The following is a 16,532-nucleotide window of genomic DNA, read 5'->3' on the forward strand; positions in this document are numbered from 1 at the left end:
TGACCACTGAGTTCTTGAAAATATGTTTAGCATTCTTGGCCACCAGAAAATGCAGATTGAAATTACCCCAGACAAGGAGTTCATACATTAATGATGGAAATATGAATTGGTGCAGATAATATGGAGACTAGTAAGGAGATTGCAAATAAAAATCAATAAAACTTATGTCAAGTTTTATATTGTGAATCTATTCCTAAAAGGTATAATAGAGCCCACTGTAGACACTTGTTGATATCCATTTAGATACTTGAAGATATTTTGTAGATATCCATGTTCTGTGCCATATTATTTACTACAGCCAAAATACGGAAGTAAACTAGGAGCCAATCAACAGATGAATGGATAAAGAAAATGATCACTACACACATAATGGTGTTTTATTCTGTAATATATGTGAATATATGTATGCATATTTGTGTTGTGTATATAGAAGTCAAAAAAGACTATGTGGGAGTAGTAAAAGGATCATCATGTTTGATCCCCAAATGCCTAGAATTATACTTGGATTGGAGGTAAACTTACTGAGTAGTTTTTGAAAATGTGGAACATTCCTTCCCCACCAATAAGCATCAGTTATCTTATGTATGTGATAGAGAAGAGAGCAGTGACTAAGCAATTGCACTTGGTTGAGCCTGCTTCTAGGATGCTCACAGGGAGACAACCACTTAAAACTGCTGGTACAAAAACTGCTACCCTGTAAGATTGTGTCATTGTCTCTCTGTGATTTTGAACAAGTGACTTACATTGTATGGGCCACAGGTGTCTTCCTATTAGCACTAGGCTATAGTACATGTTCTAGAAGTGTCTTTTCTACCATGGCTCTTATGTCTTCTCTAACCAAACAGACTGAGTTAAACTGTATGTCAGAGTTTATTACCTTCTTTTCACAGTAAATAACTCAAAGAATTGGTAAAAACAGAGCCTTAAAACCCTTACTTTTAGAGACTGAATTGTCTCAAAATCCATAAATACATAAATACATACTATATGCCATTGTGCCAGTGACACATATTATGTATTTATGGCATAAGTAATGGTTTTGCTTCATTCATGCACCCTACTGCCTCAGAAAACAATTTCCATATAGTAATAATGATTGAAAAAGAAAAGTTTTTTAGCACAATTGCTCTGTAGTACAGCTTTAGGTAAGGCATGGTGATTCCACTAGAGGTTCTTTTATCCTTGAGAAGAATTTTTGCTATCCTAGGTTTTTTGTTATTTCAGATGAATCTGCTGATTGTCCTTGATAATTCATTCAAAAATTGAGTTGAAATTTTGATGGGGATTGCATTGAATCTGTAGATTGCTTTTGGCAAGGTAGCCATTTTTATTATATTGTTCCTGCCAATCCATGAGAATGGGAGATATTTCCATCTTCTGAGATCTTCTTTAATTTCTTTCTTCAGAGACTTGAAGTTCTTATCATACAGATCTTTCATTTACTTAGATAGAGTCACGCCAAGGTATTTTATTATATTTGTGACTATTGAGAAGGGTGTTGTTTCCCTAATTTCTTTCTCAACCTATTTATCCTTTGTGTACACAAAGGCCATTGACTTGTTTGAGTTAATTTTATATCCAGCTACTTCACAGAAGCTGTTTATCAGGTTTAGGAGTTCTCTGGTGGAATTTTTAGGGTCACTTATATATACTATCATATCATCTGCAAAAAGTGATATTTTGACTTCCTCCTTTTCAATTTGTATCCCCTTGATCTCCTTTTGTTGTCTAATTGCTCTGGCTAGGACAATAGTACAATACTGGTATAGCGACAGACAAGTAGACCAATGGAACAAAACTGAAGACCCAGAGATGAACCCACATACCTATGGTCACTTGATCTTTGACAAGGGAGCTAAAACCAACCAGTGGAAAAAAGACAGCATTTTCAACAAATGGTGCTGGCACAACTGGCAGTTATCATGTAGAAGAATGAGAATTGATCCATTCCTATCTCCTTGTACTAAGACTAAATCTAAGTGGATTAAGGAATTCCACATAAAACCAGAGACACTGAAACTTATAGAGGAGAAAGTAGGGAAAAGCCTCAAAGATATGGGTACAGGGGGAAAATTCCTGTATAGAACAGCAATGGCTTGTGCTGTAAGATCGAGAATCGATAAATGGAACCTCATAAAGTTGCAAAGATCCTGCAAGGCAAAAGACACTGTCAATAAGACAAAAAGACCACCAACAGATTGGTAAAGGATCTTTACCTATCCTAAATCAGATAGGGGACTAATATCCAACATATATAAAGAACTCAAGAAGGTGGAGTCCAGAAAATCAAATAACCTGATTAAAAAATGGGGCTCAGAGCTGAACAAAGAATTCTCACCTGAGGAATACCAAATGGCAGAGAAGCACCTGAAAAAATGTTCAACATCCTTAATTATCAGGGAAATGCAAATCAAAGCAACCCTGAGATTCCACCTCACACCAGTCAGAATGGCTAAGATCAAAAATTCAGGTGACAGCAGATGCTGGCAAGGATGTGGAGAAAGGGGAACACTCCTCCATTGTTGGTGGGATTGCAAGCTTGTACAACCACTCTGGAAATCAGTCTGGCAGTTCCTCAGAAAATTGGACATAGTACTACCAGAGGATCCCGCAATACTTCTTCTGGGCATATATACAGAAGATGTTCCAACCAGTAAGAAGGACACATGATCCACTATGTTCATAGCAGCCTTATTTATAATAGCCAGAAGCTGGAAAGAACCCAAATGTCCCTCAACAGAGGAATGGATACAGAAAATGTGGTACATTTACACAATGAAGTACTACTCAGCTATTAAAAAATGAATTTATGAAATTCCTAGGCAAATGGATGGACCTGGAGGGCATCATCCTGAGTGAGGTATCCCAATCACAAAGGAATTCACACAATATGTACTCACTGATAAGTGGATATTAGCCCAGAAACTTAGGATACCCAAAATATAAGATACAATTTGCTAAACGCATGAAACTCAAGAAGAAGGAAGACAAAGTGTGGCCACTTTGTCCCTTCTTAGGATTGGGAACAAAACAGCCATGGAAGGAGTTGCAGAGACAAAGTTTGGAGCTGTGACGAAAGGATGGACCATCTAGAGCCTGCCATATCCAGGGTTCCATCCCATAATCAGCTTCCAAACACTGACACCATTGTATACACTAGCAAGATTTTGCTGAAAGGACCCTGATATAGCTGTCTCTAGTGAGACTATGCCAGGGCCTAGCAAACACATAAGTGGATGCTCACAGTCAGCTATTGGATGGATCAGAGGGCCCCATTGGAGGAGCTAGAGGAAGTACCCAAGGAGCTAAAGGGATCTGCAACCTTATAGGTGGAACAACATTATGAACTAACCAGTACCCCGGAGCTCTTAACTCTCCTGCATATGTATCAAAAGATGGCCTAGTAGGCCATCACTGGAAAAAGAGGCCCATTGGACTTGCAAACTTTATATGCCCCAGTACAGGGGAATTCCAGGGCCAAAAAGGGGGAGTGGGTGGGTAGGGGAGTGGGGGGAGTATGGGGGAATTTTGGGATAGCATTGGAAATGTAAATGAGGAAAATACCTAATAAAAAATATATTGAAAAAAAGAGAAACATTTGGGTCTGCTGCTGTCAAGATAATTTAGAAAAATAGTGAAAGATGAAAATAGCTTCGAGACAGCCGGCCACCTTCCTGGTGAGAGCACGGGGGTCTGCCCGGCCTGAGAGGTTTGTGTCACAGGGGCCGGCGGCGGGAGCCTTCTTGGCTCCGGGACTCCACGGAGGACAGGCTGCACAGGAGACCGTGTGGAATACAGAGGCCAGCCGTTTCTGGTACGGGCGAGAGTTGCAGAGCTTCTGGGGCGGCGCCATCTTCAGCTCCAGACAACCAGCCACCTTCCTGGCGAGAGCCACAGAGCTTCTGAGGCGGCGACATCTTCGACTCCAGACAACCAGCCACCTTCCTGGCCAAAGCAACACAGCTTCTGGGAAAGATCCTGTTTTGGGCCTTCACCTTCAGCCAGGAGGAGGTCCAAACACCAGATAACTGTACACCTTCCCCGAAAGAGGAGAGCTTGCCTGCAGAGACTGCTCTGACCACTGAAACTCAGAGGAGAGAGCTTGTCTCCCATGCCTGCTGATTGAGGGTAACAAAATCAACAGAGGAACAATCTCTTAACAAAGACAACTATAACAACTAACTCCAGAGATTGCCAGATGGCGAAAGGTAAACGTAAGAATCCTACTAACAGAAACCAGGACCACTCACCATCATCAGAACCCAGAATGCCCACTTTGCCCAGTCCAGGACACCCTAACACACCTGAAAAGGTAGACCTGGATTTAAAAGCATATGTCATGATGATGGTAGAGGACATAAAGAAGGAATTCAATAACTCACTTAAAGAGATACAGGAGAACACTGCTAAAGAGTTACAAGTCCTTAAAGAAAAACAGGAAAACACAACCAAACAGGTAGAAGTCCTTATAGAAAAACAGGAAAACACATCCAAACAGGTGATGGAAATGAACAAAACCATACTAGACCTAAAAAGGGAAGTAGACACAATAAGGAAAACCCAAAGTGAGGCAACGCTGGAGATAGAAACCCTAGGAAAGAAATCTGGAACCATAGATGCCAGCATCAGCAACAGAATACAAGAGATGGAAGAGAGAATCTCAGGTGCAGAAGACACCATAGAGAACATCGGCACAACAATCAAAGAAAATGGAAAATGCAAAAAGATCCTAACTAAAAACATCCAGGAAATCCAGGACACAATGAGAAGACCAAACCTACGGATAATAGGACTGGATGAGAATGAAGATTTTCAACTCAAAGGACCAGCAAACATCTTCAACAAAATTATTGAAGAAAACTTCCCAAATCTAAAGAAAGAGATACCCATGAACATACAAGAAGCCTACAGAACTCCAAATAGACTGGACCAGAAAAGAAATTCCTCCCGACACATAATAATCAGAACATCAAATGCACTAAATAAAGATAGAATACTAAAAGCAGTAAGGGAAAAAGGTCAAGTAACATATAAAGGCAAGCCTATCAGAATTGCACCAGATTTTTCACCAGAGACTATAAAAGCCAGAAGAGCCTGGACAGATGTTATACAGACACTAAGAGAACACAAATTCCAGCCCAGGCTACTATACCCAGCCAAACTCTCAATTACCATAGATGGAGAAACCAAAGTATTCCACGACAAAACTAAATTCACCCATTATCTCTCCACGAATCCAGCCCTTCAAAGGATAATAACAGAAAAAAACCAATACAAGGACGGGAACCACACCCTAGAAAAAACAAGAAGATAAACCCTCAACAAACCTAAAAGAAGAGAGCCACAAGAACAGAATGCCAACTTTAACAACAAAAATAACAGGAAGCAACAATTACCTTTCCTTAATATCTCTTAATATCAATGGACTCAATTCCCCAATAAAAAGACATAGACTAACAGACTGGCTACACAAACAGGACCCAACATTCTGCTGCTTACAGGAAACCCATCTCAGGGAAAAAGACAGACACTACCTCAGAGTGAAAGGCTGGAAAACAATTTTCCAAGCAAATGGTCTGAAGAAACAGGCTGGAGTAGCAATTCTAATATCGGATAAAATCGACTTCCAACCCAAAGTTATCAAAAAAGACAAGAAGGGACACTTCATACTCATCAAAGGTAAAATCCTCCAAGAGGAACTCTCAATTCTGAATATCTACGCTCCAAATGCAAGGGCAGCCACATTCATTAAAGACACTTTAGTAAAACTCAAAGCACACATTGCAACTCACACAATAATAGTGGGAGACTTCAACACACCACTTTCATCAATGGACAGATCCTGGAAACAGAAACTAAACAGGGACACAGTGAAACTAACAGAAGTTATGAAACAAATGGACCTGACAGATATCTACAGAATATTTTATCCTAAAACAAAAGGATATTCCTTCTTCTCAGCACCTCACTGGACCTTCTCCAAAATTGACCATATAATTGGTCACAAAATAGGCCTCAACAGATACAAAAATATTGAAATTGTCCCATGTATCCTATCAGACCACCATGGCCTAAGACTGATCTTCAATAACAACATAAATAATGGAAAGCCAACATTCACATGGAAACTGAACAACACTCTTCTCAATGATACCTTGGTCAAGGAAGGAATAAAGAAAGAAATTAAAGACTTTTTAGAGTTTAATGAAAATGAAGCCACAACATACCCAAAACTTTGGGACACAATGAAAGCATTTCTAAGAGGGAAACTCATAGCTCTGAGTACCTCCAAAAAGAAACGGGAGAGAGCACATACTAGCAGCTTGACAACACATCTAAAAGCTCTAGAAAAAAAGGAAGCAAATTCATCCAAGAGGAGTAGACGGCAGGAAATAATCAAACTCAGGGGTGAAATTAACCAAGTGGAAACAAGAAGAACTATTCAAAGAATTAACCAAACGAGGAGTTGGTTCTTTGAGAAAATCAACAAGATAGATAAACCCTTAGCCAGACTCACTAAAGGGCAAAGGGACAAAATCCTAATCAACAAAATCAGAAATGAAAAGGGAGACATAACAACAGATCCTGAAGAAATCCAAAACACCATCAGATCCTTCTACAAAAGGCTATACTCAACAAAACTGGAAAACCTGGACGAAATGGACAAATTTCTGGAAAGATACCAGGTACCAAAGTTGAATCAGGATCAAGTTGACATTCTAAACAGTCCCATATCCCCTAAAGAAATAGAAGCAGTTATTAATAGTCTCCCAGCCAAAAAAAGGCCAGGACCAGATGGGTTTAGTGCAGAGTTCTATCAGACCTTCAAAGAAGATCTAATTCCAGTTCTGCACAAACTATTTCACAAGATAGAAGTAGAAGGTACTCTACCCAACTCATTTTATGAAGCCACTATTATTCTGATACATAAACCACAGAAAGATCCAACAAAGATAGAGAACTTCAGACCAATTTCTCTTATGAATATCGATGCAAAAATCCTTAATAAAATTCTCGCTAACCGAATCCAAGAACACATTAAAGCAATCATCCATCCTGACCAAGTAGGTTTTATTCCAGAGATGCAGGGATGGTTTAATATACGAAAATCCATCAATGTAATCCATTATATAAACAAACTCAAAGACAAAAACCACATGATCATCTTGTTAGATGCAGAAAAAGCATTTGACAAGATCCAACACCCATTCATGATAAAAGTTTTGGAAAGATCAGGTATTCAAGGCCCATACCTAAACATAATAAAAGCAATCTACAGCAAACCAGTAGCCAACATCAAAGTAAATGGAGAGAAGCTGGAAGCAATCCCACTAAAATCAGGGACTAGACAAGGCTGCCCACTTTCTCCCTACCTTTTCAACATAGTACTTGAAGTATTAGCCAGAGCAATTCGACAACAAAAGGAGATCAAGGGGTTACAAATTGGAAAAGAGGAACTCAAAATATCACTTTTTGCAGATGATATGATAGTATATATTAGTGACCCTAAAAATTCCACCAGAGAACTCCTAAACCTGATAAACAGCTTCGGTGAAGTAGCTGGATATAAAATTAACTCAAACAAGTCAATGGCCTTTCTCTACACAAAGAATAAACAGGCTGAGAAAGAAATTAGGGAAACAACACCCTTCTCAATAGTCACAAATAATATAAAATATCTCGGCGTGACTCTAACTAAGGAAGTGAAAGATCTGTATGGTAAAAACTTCAAGTCTCTGAAGAAAGAAATTAAAGAAGATCTCAGAAGATGGAAAGATCTCCCATGCTCATGGATTGGCAGGATCAACATTGTAAAAATGGCTATCTTGCCAAAAGCAATCTACAGATTCAATGCAATCCCCATCAAAATTCCAACACAATTCTTCAACGAATTAGAAGGAGCAATTTGAAAATTCATCTGGAATAACAAAAAACCTAGGATAGCAAAAACTCTACTCAAGGATAAAAGAACCTCTGGTGGAATCACCATGCCTGACCTAAAGCTTTACTACAGAGCAATTGTGATAAAAACTGCATGGTACTGGTATAGAGACAGACAAGTAGACCAATGGAATAGAATTGAAGACCCAGAAATGAACCCACACACCTATGGTCACTTGATCTTTAACAAGGGAGCTAAAACCATCCAGTGGAAGAAAGACAGCATTTTCAACAATTGGTGCTGGCACAACTGGTTGTTATCGTGTAGAAGAATGCTAATTGATCCATACTTATCTCCTTGTACTAAGGTCAAATCTAAGTGGATCAAGGAACTTCACATAAAACCAGAGACACTGAAACTTATAGAGGAGAAAGTGGGGAAAAGCCTTGAAGATATGGGCACAGGGGAAAAATTCCTGAACAGAACAGCAATGGCTTGTGCTGTAAGATCAAGAATTGACAAATGGGACCTAATGAAACTCCAACGTTTCTGCAAGGCAAAAGACACCGTCAATAAGACAAAAAGACCACCAACAGATTGGGAAAGGATCTTTACCTATCCTAAATCAGATAGGGGACTAATATCCAACATATAGAAAGAACTCAAGAAGGTGGACTTCAGAAAATCAAATAACCCCATTAAAAAATGGGGCTCAGAACTGAACAAAGAATTCTCACCTGAGGAATACCGAATGGCAGAGAAGCCCCTGAAAAAATGTTCAACCTCCTTAATCATCAGGGAAATGCAAATCAAAACAACCCTGAGATTGCACCTCACACCAGTCAGAATGGCTAAGATCAAAAATTCAGTTGACAGCAGATGCTGGCATGGATGTGGAGAAAGAGGAACACTCCTCCATTGTTGGTGGGATTGCAGGCTTGTACAACCACTCTGGAAATCCATCTGGCGGTTCCTCAGAAAACTGGATATAGTACTACCGGAGGATCCAGCAATACCTCTCCTGGGCATATATCCAGAAGATGCCCCAACTGGTAAGAAGGACACATGCTCCACTATGTTCATAGCAACCTTATTTATAATAGCCAGAAGCTGGAAACAACCCAGATGCCCCTCAACAGAGGAATGGATACAGAAAATGTGGTACATCTACACAATGGAGTACTACTCAGCTATTAAAAAGAATGAATTTATGAAATTCCTAGCCAAATGGATGGACCTGGAGGGCATCATCCTGAGTGAGGTAACACATTCACAAAGGAACTCACACAATATGTACTCACTGATAAGTGGATATTAGCCCAAAACCTAGGATATCCAAGATATAAGATACAATTTCCTAAACACATGAAACTCAAGAAAAATGAAGACTGAAGTGTGGACACTATGCCCCTCCTTAGAATTGGGAACAAAACACCCTTGGAAGGAGGTACAGAGACAAAGTTTGGAGCTGAGATAAAAAGATGGACCATGTAGAGACTTCCATATCCGGGGATCCATCCCATAATCAGATTCCAATACTGACACCATTGCATACACTAGCAAGATTATGCTGAAAGGACCCTGATATAGCTGTCTCTTGTCAGAGTATGCCTGGGCCTAGCAAACATAGAAGTGGATGCTCACAGTCGGCTATTGGATGGATCACATGGTCCCCAATGAAGGAGCTAGAGAAAGTACCCAAGAAGCTAAAGGGATCTGCAACCCTATAGGTGGAACAACATTATGAACTAACCAGTACCCTGGAGCTCTTGACTCTAGCTGCATATGTATCAAAAGATGGCCTAGTAGGTCATCACTGGAAAAAGAGGCCCATTGGACTTGCAAACTTTATATGCCCCAGTACAGGGGAATTCCAGGGCCAAAAAGGGGGAGTGGGTGGGTAGGGGAGTGGGGGGGGTATGGGGGACTTTTGGGATAGCATTGGAAATGTAAATGCGGAAAATATGTAATAAAAATATATTGAAAAAAAAAGAAAAGTTTGGGTCTGCTGCTGTCAAGATAATTTAGAAAAATAGAGAAACATGAAAATAGCTTCATGGTGGAACATTTGCCTAATGTGTATGTGGCCCTAGGTTCAATCCCAAACACTATAAATAATTAATCATTAATAATAATAATAATAAATCCAAGTCAAGTATTTCTTAATGTATTAGTTGCTCTTGTCTCTGAAGCTGAAGACTCTTCAGCTGAACACACTTACCAGAAGTAATTAAATGACAGAAGGCTTGGGTTTGAGATAATAAAGCAGGAAAAATAGCAGTGGCCATGGAGTATGTGGCTACCTACTAACCTATTCACAGACCTACAAGCAGAGCCCAGAGAGTGTCAGCACTCCTATGTTCTCTTCCTTGTCTCTTTCATTCATTCTAAGACTCAGTTCATATGACAGTGTTAAGCATATATCGTGTGAATCTTCACCCCTCATTTAATATTCCCTGGAAATTCTGTCACATGTACACACAGAAGTGTGCCTCACTAATGCTCTTAGCATTTCTTAATCAAATAAAATTGTCAATCCAGGAAGAGTTGAGGTTATATTTTGGGTGACTTTATTGTAAATAAACGATGCTACCAACAAACAAAAATCAGTTCATTTTTAACCTGATTATGCCAAAAAGAAAGGCAGCAGGATACATTCTCCTTGAAAAGATTTGCAAGGAATTGTTTTGTTTTGTTTTTTTCTGTACATACTTGAATCTAATAAAAGTGCATTGGTTTTAGAATACTAAAAAAAAAAAAATGTCAATCCTAATCAACCATTACAAACTTAGAAGGAGAACAAGGGAAGGAATATGGGGAAGGGGTATTTCACAGATCATATGGAAATTTAGTATACTAGAAGTGACTCAAAATATGCACATTTATGAAAGAAGCTTAAGTGAATAATTAAATAATGAGGGAGACAATACTCCAAGTACATAACTCTTATCATCATGAAAAAAGCTACAATGCCAGGAATAGGTTACATCCATTGAGTTGTTGGTCAAAGTGGCCTGATAAAAACCCATAAACAAGCCAGGCATGGTGGCACATGCCTTTAAATCCCAGCACTCCTGGGGGGGGGGGGCACAGAGGCAGGTGGATTTCTGAGTTTGAGGCCAATCTGGTCTATAAAGTGAGTTCTGAGACAGCCAGGGTTATACAGAGAAACCTTGTCTCAAAAAAACCAATAATAATAATAATAATAATAATAATAATAATAATAATAATAATAATAATAAACCACAAACAACTCAGGCTATTGACAATGCTTTTGTTTATTCTAAATAAACAGATATTATGGTCTCTTTGCTGAAGACAACAGCTATATATCTCAATAAATGTGGAGAAGTTGAGCTGGTGCCCACCTAGGGCCTCTACCTGTACTAATTGGTGTTACTGATACTCAAAAATACACTGAATGCTACCACAGGAGTAAGGTAAACACAAACCCAGCTACAAACCATGAATCTACTACAATGGCAATCTGCCTGCATGGTATATACTGATACAATGGTGGCATAAATGCTGCAAAAATAACCATTATCTACCGGATTTAAGGCTCACTTCATGAGATGGAACCCATTCCAAACATAGACCTGGTGGCCAAGAATTAAGATTAGGTAGGTCAAGGACCTAGAGGATAACTAAATACTACTATTCTGCTAAAGGAATGTAGCAAATAAAATGACTCCTAAGGACATTTTGTTGTTATATCCACAGTTCAGTGTCCTACTCATTCATTATTAGAAAAGCTTTCTCCTGCAGTAGACAGGACCTAATATAAGACCCACAACTTGACAATATGCAGAGGGAGAGAGAGATATGGAATACCCTGTTCGCAATGATTTGTCTCCATTTAAACATTCTCCTCAGGTCTCAGGAAAATATGCTGAAGAGGAGCCAGAAAGATTGTAGGAGCATTTTGTTGCTGTGAAGAGACATCATGACCACAGCCACATTTATAAAGGAAAACATTTAACTAGGGCTGATTTAGAGTTCCACACTGTAGTAATTATGTTCATGATAGGGACCTTGGGAGTATGCAGGCAATCATGGATCAAAAGGAGCCAAGAGTTCTACATCTGTATTTATTGGCAGCAGTAAGAGAGATACACTGAGCTTCTGAAAATCAGAGCCTACCCAAATTGACACAATTCCTTCAACTAGACCACACCTCCTAAGTGTATCACTGCCTGTCTTAGTGTTTTACTGCTGTGAACAGACACCATGACCAAGGCAAGTCTTATAAAAAACAACATTTAATTGGGGCTGGCTTACAGGTTCAGAGGTTCAGTCCATCATCATCAAGGCAGGAGCATGGCAGCATCCAGGCAGGCATGGCACAGGAGGAGCTGAGAGTTCTATGTCTTCATCCAAAGGCTGCTAGTGGCAGAATGACATCCAAGCAACTAGGGTGAGGAACTTATGCCCACACCCACAGTGACACACCCATTCCAACCAGGTCACACCTATTCAATGTTAAAAGTCCAAAGTTCAAGGTCTCTTCTGAGATTCATTCAACTTAATTAACTGTAATCCCCAAAGCAAGGCAGGAAACCAGCTGGGCAAACTCCAAACTCTGCATCTCCATGGCTGATGTCAAAGCAGTCTTCAGATCTCCACTCCAGATGGTGCCACTCCCTAGTCCAAGGATATACAAACCATCACACTGCCCATGGGGATAAGGTGGGCATTTTAATTCAAATCATCACATTATTCCTTGTTCCCCATAAGCTTATAGCTATATCATAATGAAAAATGTATTTAGCCCAAGTTAAACCCTCCATAATCTATCACAGTATCAGTTCTGTTTAAGGTATAATGTTGAAAGGTTCTCCTGTGACTCATGTGATATCTAAACTGTAATCCCCTGTAAAAATCAAAATGAAAATCATGTCACATACTCCCAACATATATGGCAAAGAATATTCATTTGTATTCCAAAACTGAGGAAAGGGTGACAAATGAAGAAATACTGTCCCAAAGTCAGACTGAAAACTATCAAGGCAAACTTCAAATTCTATATCTCCATGTATGGTATCAAAGCAATTTTCAGATCTCCAACTCATTTCAGCTTTGTTGACAGCAACCCATTTCTCTTATTTGGGCTGATTTGGGTTGATTAGTCAGCAACATTTCTTAGCAGGTATTCCCACAGATCTGGCATCTCCAACATCTTGTGATCTCCAAGACAATCCAGGCTTCAACTTCACAACTTCACAAAATGACCTCTCTTGGGCTGCATGCAAGAATTCCCCTGCCGTTGGCCTTTCTTCCCCTTCTTTCCTAAATCACAGTGGAAGATGACATAATCTCCATAGCTCCTTTGCATCTTTTATTCTAATGCAAGAAAGAATGGTCAAAGCTGCCTTGTTCTGTTGCTTTCTGGGCCTAAATCATGCACCTAGACCCCACTCATTCAAATATATTTTCACTAGCATTCTGTTTTCCATTGCCTAAGCATGACTGTCCTGGATCTTGCTCTGAACTCCAGACTGGCATTGAACTCTGGAATCTTCTTGCCTCTGCATTCTGAGAGCTGGAATTAGAGTATATTTCCACACGGGGTTCTAAACTCTTTTAATTCCTTTTCAAAACATAGATGATTAACTAGGTGGGACCCCATGAGATCATCATCCCCTTTATTCCCTTTGGCATCAAGTTGTTCTTTAATCTGCTTATTTCCTTTTAAAAAAGTATTGGATATTTTCTTTATTTATATTTCAAATGACCTCTGTTGACACTCAATATCATGTGATGCACAAACATTTTGTAAAGCCCAGCCAACTCCACTTTTAAAGTAACTCCATTTTGTTTGAGACCAGGGGCTAAAGTCCAGTTCCAGGAAGAAAATCATGAAGTCAACTGGAGCTAACATCCTAGGACACCACCAACTCTCAGAAACTGCCAGGTGCTACAAAAGCAAGATCAAGCTAGAAAGAGATAACCTATGACATTCTTCAGAGACTAGATAATTTAGCCATTCTTATTGTCAGATGGTTTGTCCCCATGTTTGGCTCCTGCAGATTATACCAAAAAAGCAGTATTTGCAATATTAACTTGCTGACACAAATGGAAGTCATTTTGCTGCAACCATAATAAAAACCTTGCAACCCTAGACTCCAAGCTCTCACTCTGGCCTGTAGACTCATGGCCTGACAAGCCTGTCATAGTCAGTGGTTAACAGAAAAATGGGTTTGTCTCGAGCAAAGGATAAATCAAGGACTGACATTCATTTTTCTTGGACCACAGAGTGGCTAGGGCAGTCTTGTGCCCACTCACATGAACATACACACACACACACACACACACACACACACACACACACACACACCACCCCCCAACCCCCCCCCCAAACACACACACCCAAACACACACAGGGGAGGGGAGAGACAGAGACAGAGACAGACAGAGACAAATACAGAGAGACAGCGGAAGAGGGAGAGGGAGAGAGAAAGGGAGAGAGGGAGAGAGGGAGAGAGGGAGAGAGGGAGAGAGGGAGAGAGGGAGAGAAGGAGAGAGAATTGGCGATGGAGAGAAAGGTAATTATGGATGCTAAGTGACTCCAGCATGGTCTGGGCAAATGGTCAATTCTCCTGCCAGGTGAGACCATTTGATATATGTATCATTCCATTCAAAGTTGCATACAAATTCAAATGTGTAAGTGATTTCTTTCTAGAAATGTCCATTAAATATTATGCAAGTGAATTAGTTAATATTTCTATGGCTGTTATGAAACAACTCGACCAAAAATAAAGCTGGAGAGGGAAGCATTTATTCAGCTAACTTTTCCAAATCTCTTTTCATTAACCAAAGGAATTTGGAACAGGACCTCTATAGGGCTGGATACTGGAGGTAGGAGATGATGCAGAGGCATGAATGGGTGTTGCTTATTGGCTTGTTTCCTCTACCTTCTTCATCCTGCTTTCTTATAGACTCTAAGACCACCAGACCACCAACACAGTATGTCAGCAACTACAGTGGAGATTCCTTTGATCACTAAGTGAGAAAAATGCCTTACAGCTAAATCTCAAGGTGGCATTTCCTCAACTGAGCTCCCTCCTCTCTGCTGTTGATTCTAAACTGTGTCAAGTTTATACAAAACTAGCTGGGACAGCAAGTTTGGGTTATTATGGATGACTTAGGCTTTAGAATGTGTTAAGAGGACTGATGGATACATTTTATTACAAGAAGGTAGTATCTGAGAAGAAGTGAAGGGAAATATCTTGAAAAGTACTAGATGGTTAGGAGAGTCCTCTGGTGTTATGAAATGCCTTAAAGATCTTTATGGCGTGGGTGGAGGATTAATCTGAAGAAATGGAAATAACTCTCTTTGGCTATGGTGATTAGAATGTTTCACTACAGGGTCAGCTGAGAACATACTGGTGTGGATTGATGGAGTCCTGTAAAGCTTGCCTCCTTCCTGCTGATGCTTACTCTGTGCTACCTCAGAAAGTACTTCCATCCTTCCTCCAGGCCTCTGGATTCCAGATTTCTATATCTACATCTGGATTCTGTTTCCTCTAGAATATTAGAGATAGCATATCTTTGCTCTTGGGCTTCAATGATTTCATGTTAACTACCAGGGCCACATCTGAGCTATGGTGTGATTTCAAGGGAGGAAAGCATAAGGGCCATCCATGTCTGTCATATATCAGTAGCCTCTGGTCTTTGGTACATGAGTTCTTTTATGTCTTGAGCAATGTTAATTTCATTTCTCATCCTCAGTCATGCTTGAATACACAGTTTACCTAGAGATTAAGTGTTATGATTCTAATTAAGAAGATGGAGCAATTCTACTCTATTAACATTAATAGTGCATGGAAAGCACTCCCAGAGGTTTCATTACTTAAGCAGTAGTCAGGCCCATGTCTTGTCTCTTTCCTTGATTATTTCTCCTAGCAACATTCAACAAAAAATCTAGCAGGCAAACTACAAATCTCCCCAACTTCCTCAGGTCCTTGTTTCTGCTTATCTCTTTATCATCCTACCAGGAAGAGAGGTTAAGCACAGAATCCTTGAGACAGTTTGCTTAGCTGATCAAGGGAGTCCTTGGAGGAGAGATCAAAGGAAGAGAAGTTATCAAGAAAATATGATGGAGTTTATTCATCAAATGATAAAATGTGAACATTGCCTCCGTACTAAATTTGAAAGGTCATTACAATAGAGTCCTTTAAATATAAGTGACAAGTATTATTGACAAAGGAATCCCTGGCCCTTTAATACTGCCTAGCTGCAGTGTGTCTTGTCTTGTTTCTGTTTATATATAACCATTAGAACTCTACACCTATCAGCTAACTTGTATTTTAGGCATGACTTTAGGCTGGTCAGTCTTGGGTCTCTGTGGTCATCCCCAAGCCTCAGCCTAGGATTTCCAGCATGAGAAGGAATTCACTTTGCATCTTTCTTTGTTTCTTTGTTTCTTTGTTTCTCTGTCTCTTTCTTTCTTTCTTTCTTTCTTTCTTTCTTTCTTTCTTTCTTTCTTTCTTTCTTTCTTTCCTTCTTTCTTTTTTCCCTTTCTTTCTTTCTTTCTTTCTTTCTTTCTTTCTTTCTTTCTTTCTTTCTTTCTTTCTTTCTTTCTTTCTTCTTTCTCTCTCTCTCTTTCTTTCTTTCTTTCTTTCTTTCTTTCTTTCTTTCTTTCTTTCTT

The 16,532-nt window shown here is 39.6% G+C and overlaps 1 protein-coding gene across 15 annotated transcripts in view; it reads left to right on the plus strand.

The window, feature by feature from the left end:
* Nucleotides 1–16,532, plus strand: part of Cntnap5c (contactin associated protein-like 5C) — a 648,880-nt gene that overhangs the window by 440,414 nt on the left and 191,934 nt on the right. The window lies entirely within an intron of this gene.

This window comes from Mus musculus, chromosome 17, assembly GCF_000001635.26.
Source record: "Mus musculus strain C57BL/6J chromosome 17, GRCm38.p6 C57BL/6J".
Classification (NCBI taxonomy): Eukaryota; Metazoa; Chordata; class Mammalia; order Rodentia; family Muridae; genus Mus; species Mus musculus.